The 13,524-nt window shown below is 43.6% G+C and overlaps 1 protein-coding gene across 7 annotated transcripts in view; it reads left to right on the forward strand.

Moving 5' to 3' along the window:
* MAPK10 (mitogen-activated protein kinase 10) overlaps positions 1-13,524 on the forward strand; it is a 367,409-nt gene that overhangs the window by 215,350 nt on the left and 138,535 nt on the right. The gene's annotated exons all lie outside the window — the stretch shown is intronic.

A 13,524-nucleotide genomic window follows, 5' to 3' on the forward strand; every position in this document is an offset into this window, starting at 1 on the left:
TGCTCAGTTTGGCTGGACGACCAGGTCTAGGAAGACTTCTGGTGGTCCCAAACTTCTTCCATTTAAGGATTATGGAGGCTACTGTGCTCTTAGGAACCTTGAGTACTGCAGAAATTCTTTTGTAACCTTGGCCTGATGTGTGACTTGCCACAGTTCTGTCTTTGAGCTCCTTGGCCAGTTCCTTTGACATCATGATTCTCATTTGGTCTGACACGTACTGTGAGCTGTGAGGTCTTATATAGACAGGTGTGTGGGTTTTCAGTCAAGATGAGGTGCAGAGTGTGCATTAATATGAAACAAATGAACTTTTTTGAATTTTCCAAATGGCTGCAATGAAACAAAGAGTGAAAAATTAAAAGGGGTCTGGATACTTTCAGTACCCACTGTAGATGATGTCAGACGATGCATCCTGGTGGCTCAATGGTTAGCACTGCAGCCATGTATCGCTGAGGTCCTTTGTTCCACCAATGACAACATCTACAAGGAGTTTGTATGTTTTCCCCATGTTTGTGTGGGTTGCATTCCGGGTTCTCCAGTTTCCTCCCAGAGACATACTGATAGATTAGATTGTGAGCCTCAAAGGGGAAAGTGACGATAATGTCTGTAAGCGCTGCAGAATATGATAGCTCTTTATAAGCAATGCATAATAAATATATAATGAATGTCAAGGGTCATATGTTTTAAATGGTTAATGGTCTTTCTACGTGTAAAAAGGATGTTCAGGCCTGCTATGTTCCACGATATAAACTTAAGTTGATTGGATATTGTATAATGTAGTGATGTGTTTCTGTTTGATATACTTATCTTTGATGTCTTGACAAAGGGTTTAATCTGCAAAAGGTAATACAGTCAGTCAGGATTCTTCGTCCCAGCTAGCGAAGCAAACCTGGGCTTTGTTTAAAGTCTGCAAAGAAGGCGAGCCACCCCCACTAGAGAACCTATGAAAGGAAAGCATTGGCATAATTAAATAAATAATGAAAAATATCACATGGGAATGGATGGCGAATAACCAGTAACTTTGATTAATGTTATCAGGTCATGTAGCCCTTAAAGGGAATCTGTCACCCCTTTTTTGAGTTATCATATAATGATATCATTCAATTGTGTGTCACATAAGGATTCTCTTAGTACTTTTCCTTCCCCCTGACCCCGCACCTTTCATGCATAAATACCTTTTTTATATCGGTTCAGATGTATGTAAACCAGTGGTCCCCAACCTTTTTTGCACCAGGGACCGGTTTCAAGCAAGACCATTCTTCCATGGCCCGGCAGGGCGGGGATGGAGGTGTGGCAGGGGCGCGGCTTTGGTCATAAGGGGGCGGGGCTATGGACATGGTTGTAGTGTAGCAGTGCATACTTATAATTAAATAACATTTATAATGTGACTCAACTCACCATAGGTTTTGAATGAGTGCTCCATCACCCCCTTCTCCCCATCATTGCCTTCACCCCATCACTCCCCTCTCCCCATCATTGCCTTCACCCCATCACTCCCCTCTCCCCATCATTGCCTTCACCCCATCACTCCCTTCTCCCCATCATTGCCTTCACCCCATCACTGCTGTCTCCCCATCATTGCCTTCACCCCATCACTCCCCTCTCCCCATCATTGCCTTCACCTCATCACTCCCTTCTCCCCATCATTGCCTTCACCCCATCACTGCCGTCTCTCCATCATTGCCTTCACCCCATCACTCCCTTCTCCCCATCATTGCCTTCAGCCCATCACTCCCCTCTCCCCATCATTGCCTTCACCCCATCACTCCCTTCTCCCCATCATTGCCTTCACCCCATCACTGCCGTCTCTCCATCATTGCCTTCACCCCATCACTGCTGTCTCCCCATCATTGCCTTCACCCCATCACTGCTGTCTCCCCATCATTGCCTTCACCCCATCACTCCCTTCTCCCCAACACTCCCCTCATGGCCTTCTCCTCATGTCCCCATCTCCTCCAGGACCAGGCTACACAAACACAGACCAACACACACACACACACATACATACATACACACACACACACACACACACACACACATAGACACACACACATACACACACACATACACACACACACACACCACCTCTCTCCTCTCACCTGCCCGCCGCCCACGCTTCCTCGCTCTGACACAGCAGCGGCGCGCTCCTCTCTGTGTCAGTCAGAGACAGGAAGCGCGGGCGGCGGGCAGGAAGCTGGACGGGTCCTTGCAGCTCCGCTCCTGCTATTCCCTCTTGCAGGCAGCGGAGCTGCTTGGATCGCTCCCTGCCGCCGCTGCACACGCCGCTAAGAACTGCTGCGCGCCACCCCTGCCCCCGCTACGCCACTGACCGCCCCTGGCTCCCCTTGTGTCCGCGGACCGGCAAGGGCACTGCAGCGGCCCGGTGCTGGGCCGCGGACCGGCGGTTGGGGACCCCTGATGTAAACTGTCACGGTCCGGTCCGATGGGTGGGGCTTATTCACCTGCTTCCCCCCCTCCCTGTCTTGCTCTACACAAGAAGAAATGCGTAGAGCAAGACAGGGAGGAGGGGAGCAGGTGAATAAGCCCCGCCCAGCGGACTGGACCATGGCAGTTTACATACACCTAACCAATATATAAAAGGTATTTATGCATGAAAGGTGCGGGGTCAGGGGGAAGCAAAAGTACTTAGAGAATCCTTATGTGACACACAATTGAATGCTATCATTATATGATATCTCAAAAATGGGGCGACAGATTCCCTTTAAGAATGTAGACAAAGTCATAAAAGTCAGTTATACGCTCCCACTGAAATAATAATCGTCATCCTTAACTTGTCAATTGAAATGGTGGCGTGCATCCATCGGATCATCAAAGATGTGAGTGCGGCCATTGTTTTGGACTCTTCATTTGGCTGGATATAGCAGCTGGAACCTAATCGAGCTGTCATGAAGGTATCAACAAACGGATGAGAAGCCTTTACGTTTTTGAATGACTGATGAAAAGTCCTGAAAGATGAGGGTACAGTTGTTTTTAACTGTTAGTTCACCCGAAAGTACGCAATCAAGGTTTGTTCTTTAATGGAAAAGTTTAGGAATCTGGCAATGACCAGAGGTGCTCGACCTCTGACTTGTTCGTTAGGAGAACTTAAACAATAGGCTATCTCATCAGTGAGTCAGGAGTGATATGATGTTGCAAACTTGTATTTGATCAGTAGTGAGATAGGTGGTTAGATTATCTGCCCCAAAAGTTTTTGGAACACCTATAAATTGGAGATTATTCCACCTCGCTATATTTTCTAGGACTTCCAACTTATCGGGGAGGGAAATTTTTTCTCTTTGACTATTGGTGGATGTCTGAGTCAAAGAGTTGGTGACAGTTTCACAACCACTGACCCTGTTCTCCAGTTCGGCAATTTTTTTGTTCATTTGTCGTAATCTGGGCTAGAGCCGAATTGATAGATGCATGGAGGACATCTAATCGGTTATCAAAGAGCGGTATGAGGAGTCTCGAGACTTCTTGAGCGACAGCAGCTGCTTGTAGGTTTTCTGTTGCAGATGAAGCTGGAGGAGTCTGGCATGGTGACAATTCAGGCAGGGTATTGTCCTCACCAGTTAAGAATTCAGGTAAAGCCTCTGGATTTTCTGATTATGTTGTCATCTGAGACTTTGTCAATAGTTATTTACCTTTATTATAACTTGTTTTTTGGTATGGTAGAAGATGTAGATGCTCTCAAAGCGGTTTATCTGGTTGACATTTGCGATGCGAAATTTGGTGAATTTTATTGCTTTGACAAGTATTTTTCTGTGCCTATTGATATACAGGGCTCAATGACTGTGAGGAAGTAATTAGAAAGAATGTATGAAACTTAAGGAGAGCAATTTCTTATATTAACAAATCATAGGAGATGAATTAACATGCACCATTAACAACTCAGAAGAATGGCCTGTTACCAACAGCAATAATTCAGCTGCTTTTGGTGACACGTCCAATACTGTATTTTTTTATTTGATTAAAAACAAATTGTAAATTTGTAAAAAAAAATATGCGTGTGTCTCAAAAGTGTTTTCGAGATCTGTAACATTTCCAGTTTTTCACTGATGAGGCTGTGTAAGGACTTGTTTTTTGCTATCCGATCTGACATTTTTATTACACTGTTGTGGCAGCTAAGATGTTTTGATCGCTCGTTATTGCATTTCTTTTTCAGTCATAGGCTGGGCTTTCTAGGAGGAAAAAGATGGCAGCCTCCTGCTTCCGTTCCCCACTATCACATTGCAGGGGCTGATTGGAGTCAGTATACACTTGCATTTGCAACATGCCGCTGTCAGTCTCTAATTTATATTGGTTATCAGCTGCATTCAGAGCTCTTTCTGGCCTTTGCTGTTAAAGGAATAGATCAGGTATTTGAAACAGCCAGCGTTTCCCTGGTATGGTGCAGGCTTAGATCCTGAGCCTGCTCCGTACGGAGGGACCCAATGTGTGATGTTCTATTACGTCACATGTCTGGAAGGGGTTAAAGAATGCCCTTTTAAAAAATGTTGGCATCGTTTTGTATTAATTATTCTTGAATTAACATTTGGACATTATTGTAGACATGAATGAAATAGAAAAATAAACGTATTTGGTTATGACACTTGGTCAATAAAGCTCTGTCTCTTAAATATCACCTTTCCAGTAACCCAGCAGCATCATGCTTCCATATAAATGGCAGTGTTATGTATTGTCAGGTCAAACTTCTATGATTGATGTTGTTCAATATTGGTATCATCCATTTATGTTTCCTTGACATTTCTGTGCATAAACAATGATTCATTAAATATAACTGTAGTATCCTGTGAGGACTCCCCCACCCCTATGATGAAATTGCTTTTCAGAAATAATGAAAAAGAAAGATTTATATATGTATCCGTAAAGACACACAAGATTAAGGCATTACCTAATGGATATTATCTTTATAATTAGATTTAAAGACATAAGGACTCCTTCTGGCTCCTAAATCTTTAACCCCATGATGGGCAAAGTTCGTATTCAGTAAAAGACCTCAGGATCCCTGGATCATTATTCCACAGAGTATTGAGACCTGTCAGTTGTACAGATCTTTTTTTTTTATTAAATAATTGAGTTCCCTGTAAAATAACAATTCAGGAGTATTTTTCCTTCTCAGTTGGGGGTGTGTTCTTCCACAGACCATTGTTGTCCAATCAGTAATGATAATGTCGGATTGTGTATGGACATTCCCCCCTCCAACTGGTAACACCTAGATGTCATTTTATTCATGAAATTCTAGGAGAAATTACTAAGAGTCATAAAAAAAGATTATCCCGAATTGGTATTTACCTGGAAAGTATTATTTAAAACAGAAGGATCAGTAGAGAGCTCATTAGTAATACTAAAGTTGATGTGTGCCACGCTCAATGGTTTTGATTCTGCTATCTATAGTCATAATATCTAATACGATCTGTCCTGAATATTTCACTGTCTTGAATATTTTACCCTAGATATGGTCTTAAAGGGGTTGTCTACTACTGTTAGAACCTCTTCTCAAACCTTATGTTTACCCCTTGTATGTTAATATCGCCTCCGATGCCGGTGCTTTTCCAGTGGTATTGGCACTGACTCTCCCAGGCATGTCATGAGATCCCTGCAGCCAATCAGTGCTGGATTCACTCTCCCTGCATTCTAACGTATCACATACTTCAAGAGGAATTAAGAAGGGGTTTTCCGAGTACCTGTCAAGTCTCCACAAGCTGTTAGAATGCAGATATAAATTAATCTGCAGTTATGGGGTTAACCTGCAGTAATAGAGGGTAAATAGTGTGACAAAGCAGTCCCATAGCCTTACTGATGGAGTGGCTACCAGGAGAAAATTAATATTATTCCTCATAGGGCACTAGCAGCTTTCAGTCATAGAAGTGTGCCCGAAGCGGTTACAGCCAGTACTTAGTACACAATGAGCGACGGCTGTTAGTACTCCCCTGCACTTTGGTTGACAGCTCACTCTGCACCTCTGTGCAAAACAAATTGTCAATGAATATGCTAGAGTGTGTCTACAGCCGTGGTTCAAAATGCTGTGATTGATGACCATAGCCGCTTCGTGCTCGCCTCTATGACTGAAAGCTGGGGAGTTCTGAGAAGAATAAAGTTAATTTTCTCCCAGTAGCCAGGCTTTCAGTAAGGTGGTCTTTCAGCTTTGAAAGTCTTTTAAACTACATATTAACGCATATCTGCAGGTTAATAGCATTTGGAAACATGACACTTTCCCGTTATTATGACTGTGGGATGTTGTGGCACCAATGCACCTAAATTATAGGTTGATTTTCACTGAATTTTTTCACAAACATTTTGACAGTTGCTGCTCAGGTTTCCTTAGCAATAAACTGTAAATGATACTTTTTAGTCCTCTTAATATATTAAAGGGAACCTGTCACCCCCTCCAGGCATTTTTAGCTAAAAGAGCCACCTTGTGCAGCACTAATGCTGCATTCTATCAAGGTGGCTCTTTTATTTGGCGTCCCTTCCACCGCAGAAAGAAGCGTTTTTAAAATTTGTCATTCATACCTGAAGTTTGTCTGGGGGGCAGGTCTTTCCCCCTGGACACAAATGCATCACATCCATCAGTCATTTCCTCCTTCATGGTTGGCGCCGCCCCCGCAGCGTTCATTTATTTTCCTGGCGCCCTGCGCTGTTATTTTTTTTCTTGGGCATGCTCAGTTAGCGCTGCCCGTCCACTGACATCACATGATGTCTTGCTTATCGCGCCTGCATGGACTCGCGGCCCGAGATCCCGCCCTGCAGTCTCTTCTGATTTATTCACACTGCGGGGCGGGATCTCGGGCCGCGCGTCCACGCAGGCGCGATAAGGAAGACATCATGTGATGTCAGTGGACGGGCAGCGCTAACTGCGCATGCCCAAGAAAAAAAAATAACAGCGCAGGCGCCAGGAAAATAAATGAACGCTGCAGGGGCGGCGCCAAGAGGAAAATGACTGATGGATGTGAGGCGTCTGTGTCCAGGTATGAATGACAAATTTTAAAAACGCTTCTTTCTGTGGTGGAAAGGACGCCAAATAAAAGAGCCACCTTGACAGAATGCAGCATTAGTGCTGCACAAGGTGGCTCTTTTAGTTAAAAAAGCCTGGAAGGGGTGACAGGTTCCCTTTAAATCTCAGGCTCAGTCTGTACTGTCCTATGAGTTTCCTGTGTTCTACTAACAACCCCTATTCCTCTATTTGATGTAGAAGAACACCCTTGATGTTAGATAATGCAGTTTTTCTGACAGCTGAAAAATCCATACTATTGAGTCAGCATTCTCTACTGTTTATACTTGTAGCCCTGTATATTCGGTCCCTCAAGAATTTTTAATATGCACTCTAAAATATTTCATTAGGACTCTCGGATACTGCTATAAATTACTCAACCTGTTGTAGCAGTTCTAGTTTTTGTTAGAGATAGTTTCATAAGTTTACATTCCTGGGGATAGGATTTTGCATTTTTCTTTTGGCCACATGTACATGTTGTGTATTTGATGAGTTTTTTACCTGAATATTAGGAAGCCAAAACCAGGAGTGGGTAAAAACATGCAGACGTGTTGACATGTTTCTATTAGGGTATGTGCAGATGATCAGTAAACACTGCAGGTTGGACGCTGCGTAGTTGTGCAGCGTTCAACCCGCAGCAGTCATGTTACAGCATAGTGGATGGGATTTCAAGAAATCCCATGTCCACTATGCGTCCACAGACGCCCGTGGCTCACCCACGGAGACAGACATGTGGCGCATTTCTCCAGACCTCAGCATGTCTTTTTCTCTTGTGGAGAAATTTCACCCATATAATCTATTGGACACAGTGAATCCATATGGTTGAGTGCACACATAAGGATTCACCTGCGTTCAATAGCCAGCAGCGCTTTGGACGCAGCGAACATGTGCTGTGACCAAAGAGCTGTCACTTCCGGATTCTCTGCACATGCTGTTAGGGTTGGCGGATTGCACTAAATTAAATTAAACCATAAAGTACAATTGCAACCCGGGGTCCACCGTGCAGAGATGTTAAACTGCTGCTAGTGTGAACAAAGATGGATAAAAAACTACTAGCGAGCGTACCTTTTCAAATACACCAAGTTAACTCCACACAGTGTGAATGGAATGCAAAAACCCAACACCAGATACTACTCAGAAATGTTCCAGCTGATGAAATTTCTTGCTTTATTGAAAAAATTAAAATAGTACAGCGGCTTACTCCTCAAGAATGGATGGATGTGCTATGAGGCACTGGAATCACAGCTACGCGTTTCGACCCTGCATGGGCTGTGATAAAGACCCATGTAGGGTCGAAACGAGTAGCTGCTATTCCAGTGCCTCATAGCACATCCATCCATTCTTGAGGAGTAAGCAGCTGTACTATTTTAATTTTTTCAATAAAGCAAGAAATTTTATCAGCTGGAAGGCCCCTCATGTTTTTGTCTACTATCAACTATCGTTTGGTCCAGACGAGGTTCCGTGCTGTGGCTGTGGTTGGTGAGCTGGCTAGGGCTTCTTTCAGCCAATTTTTTTTTCTACTTGTGCAACTACTCAGGAATGCACAAGAAGAGGAGTACCAGCTCAGCTATCCACCAAGGGGTACAAGGGAGATGAGTACCAGCTCAGCTAACCATCGAGGGGTACAAGGGAGATGAGTACCAGCTCAGCTAACCACCGAGGGGTACAAGGGAGATGAGTATCAGCTCAGCTAACCACTGAGGGGTACAAGGGAGATGAGTTCCAGCTCAGCTAACCACCGAGGGGTGCAAGGGAGATGAGTACGAGCTCAGGTAACCATCGAGGGGTACAAGGGAGATGAGTACCAGCTCAGCTAACCACCGAGGGGTACAAGGGAGATGAGTACAGGGGGTACAGGGGTAGTAAGTACCAACTAAGCTAACCACAGAGTGGCACAGAAAATATAAATACCTAACTCAGCTAACGTGTGCAATACCCATAGGGAATAAGCATGCGGGTTGACTGTGCTCGATAACTGATCCGTGTTAACCGCACACGTGGCCGAGACAGGCGCTAGATCAAGCGAAAAAGCAAAGACCTGCCTGACTAAGGAAATCACACATACGAGCCAGAAGAGCAGCAAAGTATTCACCCACACACACACCAAACACAAGTGACGCTAGCACGCCCGCGTGCTTTGCTAAAATCCCTTTATGCGCTAGGCTCCACCCTAAACACTCACATCCAGTTGGACGGGGCATCGCCCATGGAGCAATCGGAAGCTGCCACATAACCAGAGCAGTCGACCAACAATAAGAAGGCGCCACATCACGAACATGCTCAGTAAGGTGACTTCTGAGAGGAGGGTTGCCTCTGTATACCACTGGTTACCATAGACTTTAGCTGGGGAGCCAGCAGTAACCACATGTATAACAGGAGCCTGAGCAAGTTGCTGGGACTGATGTCTGCACTAAGCAGACCCAGCAGCCGGGCCTGAATGGAAGACCACAGCGCCAGACAAGGCTTGGGATCTATCCTGCGCAGCTGAAGAATCCCGGTGCCTAACACATACTTTTCCTCTCATTGTCCCACTCCTGATTTTGGCTTACAAATACTGAGGTAAAAAAATTCACCAATTACTCAACTTGTGCAAGTGACCAAAAACTAAAAGATGGAAAGCATAGAATAAATGAAATAAAAATGTTAGCAGGGCCCATACTTATCAAACAATCATATGACCCCAAGCCGAATTCCCAATCCTAATAGAATTATGACAGCAAACACCAAATGAACTTGAACTTTCTCCAGTTTCATTATAGACTTGTGAGCTATCCAATTTCCATATGAAGTGTCTTGAATTGCAATTATAATATTTTATAGCGCGTACAGTGGATATGAGTTTCATCTTAGATCCCTAAATCTAACATCTAGATTTTAGAGCATAGTTAAAAAATCTGCATACCGAAGGAATTCCTTTGTCCAAGAGCTAATTTTCTCCTTGGCTTTGTGGAGTGAGTATAATCTCATTAATCAGTCCGTGCCCTTTTTCTGAGAGTAATTGTAATCTGTTATACCCATGTCCATGTAATATGTATGTTCCAGAGGAGGACACACTGGCTGAAGTTTTATTGCTACGATAACTGCTATAATTGTGTTAACAACCTTTTGCTATCATAGTAATTTTAATAAAATTATACTTAATAAAATGACTCAGACCCTGGTGTTCTGAGGGTGACTTTAATTACTTTCTGCTTTACCAATAATGATTTTTATTTTGCAGAAAAACGAGTGCGGCAATGGCCTCTGTATTTGCAGAAAAGCAAAGTCGCCAAAGCTCATTTTTGCCTCTTCAATCAGCTGACTGCTTATTACTTTAGTTCTGGAGAGAATCTCTTTAGTGTCACTTCTCAGACAAAAATCACTGTAGTAAATCCCTGGCTTGCTAAGTGCTCACTCCCAGATAATACATGGGCACACATAAATCAAACTCATGGGACTTTCAGTGATGTGACTTTCAGATGGGTCACCTGAGTGCAGTAATTTAGTTTCAAGTATAGCGCCATAGGCTGTAAATAAAATTAATCTAAGAAAGTGGCGGGAGTTAAGATTACATCTTTCCTTTTGCATAAAATGCAATTAAGTACTTTCATGCAAGAATGTGTTAAAAGGTGTTCATAGTCTGCTGGTTTATTTTTAAATAAGTTTTGTTTTAATAATACATTTTTAGCTGGTTTTTATACTTTTTTTTTATGTAATTTTTGTTATTTTATGAAATAACATTACCTTTGCTGTGTAAAATGGTACGGGGATGGCAGAGGGAGGGATATACAATTACTGTTCTACAGTATATGCATCTTCCCTGTCACTTCCTGGCCTCTAGGAAAGGGGAGGAGACTTCTGAAAGGGCTGTTCACTTCTCGGAAAACCCTTTCTCAATACCTATTTTTCCCTATTATAAAGTAATAATTCCTATACTCACCTTTGATGCCGGTGCCATTCCAGCGGTGTCGGCACTGACTTTCCTGGCGATCGAATTACATTGTTATGTCTCGCAATCCCTGCTGCCAGTCAAGCGCTGGCTTCACTCTCCTCTCCTACAGACATTATAAACTTCTGTGAAGCACCTAGGGTTTCAAGGTGCTGAGTGGTCTATTTTCCAAAATGGTGTCACTTGTGGGGGGTTCTACTCTTTAGGCACATCAGGGGCTCTCCAAATGAGACATGGTGTCGTCTAATTATTACAGCAAATTTTACATTCAAAATGTCAAATGACGCTCCTTCCCTTCCAAGCCTGCCATGCACCCAAACAGTGGTTTTCCACCACATATGAAATACTGGCATGCTAAGGAGAAATTGCACAACTGATTGTTTGGTGCAATTTCTCTAGTTACGCTAAAGAAAATGCAGAGTTTGGAGCAAAAAATCATTTTTGTTGGAAAGATATGTTTTTTTTTATTTTCATAGCTCAACATTATAAACTTCTGTGAAGCACCTAGGGTTTCAAGGTGCTCAAAACTCACCTACATAAGTTCTCTGAGGGGTCTAGTTTCCAAAATGGTGTCACTTGTTGGGGGTTTCAACTGTTTAGGCACATCACGGGCTCTCCAAACGCGATATGGCGTCTGCTAATTTTTCCAGCAAATTTTACATTTAAAAAGTCAGATGGCGCTCCTACCCTGTCTTGCGCCCAAGCAGTGGTTTTCCCCCACATGAGGTATCGGCATGCTCAGGAGAAATTGTACAAGAAATTGTATGGAGCAATTTCTCCAGGTATCCTTATGAAAATAAAAAAAAATAGGTCTAAAGGAAAATTTTTGTGATTTGTGAAAAAAAATTAAATCTTTATTTTTTTCCTTCCACATTCCATTAATTCATGTAAAGCACCTGAAGGATTAATAAACTTCTTGAGTGTGATTTTGAGTACCTTGAGGGGTGCCGTTTTTTGAATGGTGTCACTTTTGCATATTTTCTGTCATTGGCTCCTCAAAGTCAATTCAAATTTGAGGTGGTCCCTAAAAAAAATGGTTTTGTAAATTTTGTTGTAAATTTGAGAAATCGCTGGTCAACTTTTAACCCTTATAAATTCTGAACAAAAAAAAATTATGTTTCAAAAATTGTGCGGATGTAAAGTAGCCATGTGGGGAATATTATTTATTAACTTTTTTTGTGGGACATGACTCTGATTTAAGGGCATTAAAGTTAAAAGGTTGAAAATTGCGACATTTTCAAAATTTTCACCAAATCCGATTTTTTCACAAGTAAAGGTAAGTCATATGAAAGAAATTTTACCACATTAATGAAGTACATGTCACGAATAAACAGTCTCAGAATCAGTGGTATCCATTGAAGCATTCCAGAGTTATGACCTCACTAGGAGAGGTGACAGTTAGTGGGAGGAGCTAGTCCTGAGGTAAATAGTTTGTTCTAGAAAGAGTCAGGTGGTGATGGACAGCGGAAGAGCAGGACAGATGTGGGGAGAGTAAGAGTCAGAGGGAGAAACATCTAGAAGAAAGGAAGCTCTCAGTAGAATAGAAGGGGTCCTAGTGGCACTGGTAGTGCGATAAGCCACTCGTGGAGCCCGTTTCCAGAAAAGGAAGGACCAAGCCATAGTAAGGGAAACGGCCTCTAAGCCTAGTGGAGAACAATGAACGAGGCTCAGCTAGTAAGACGGAGGCTGAAGTAACTTTAAGTACCTCAGTCACAGCCGCATTCATTCCTGGGAAAGGTAGCTATAGAGGATCCCGGGGCCTGACCCACGTCGCCCGGTGAGATTCGTGGCTGCTGGCTTGGGGACACTGTTTGCGAAGGCGCAGGGCAGGAAAGAGGAGGAGAGATCAGCGCAGAGAGTCGACGTGGCCTAGAGCGGTGAACACAAAGAGGAGTCTTGAAAGGGTGTTCCTGATCTACCTGGGAGTTGGCTGGACCCCTTACCCGGATGACACAGTACCAAGTGGGCTACCACATGCAGGAACTGTGAGTAAAGACCCTGAAACTGCACCCAACTGTGTCCTTTGTGTCATTTACTTCTCGCCTGCCATACACTGCTTTCACCATCACCGTCACCCGCTCATTATTACCATCTTAGCTGCCCTAGGACACAGCTCTACCCGTGGAGAGCTACACCATCTCTGCTGGTGCCGCACCACTGTTCCAGATGATCTGTATAGCAGTTTCGGCTACCCCTAGCCGAATACTACGGGTGGCGTTACGATTCCCCTTTCCCTATAATTTTTCCTACCATTTTCCCCCTCATTGAACTTCTATCACCACTGGTCACCCAGGGCCATGGACCAGGTCGCTGCCACCACGATACTTCCCCTTTATTTGAGCCTGACCGGCCCGGTACCGAGTAACCTAAGGCCCTGCGGGGCGCTCCAGCGTTGGCTGTCATTATACCAATAATGGGGGCTCTGGGTGTCACTACTGTGGGAATACAGTAGCTGAATGTCGCTTTTCAGGAGAGGGGTGCTGGATGTGGCTCACGACTGTTTCTCAGAACTGAATGTCGCTCTAGAGGTAACAAAGTTTTGGGATCACTTCTCTACAGTATTGGCTATGGTGAAAGAAAAACTTCTTTAACTAGACTGACATTT

The sequence above is a fragment of the Dendrobates tinctorius genome, unplaced genomic scaffold (assembly GCF_039654945.1).
Source record: "Dendrobates tinctorius isolate UK_male_01 unplaced genomic scaffold, ASM3965494v1 ptg000011l, whole genome shotgun sequence".
NCBI classification, from domain to species: Eukaryota; Metazoa; Chordata; class Amphibia; order Anura; family Dendrobatidae; genus Dendrobates; species Dendrobates tinctorius.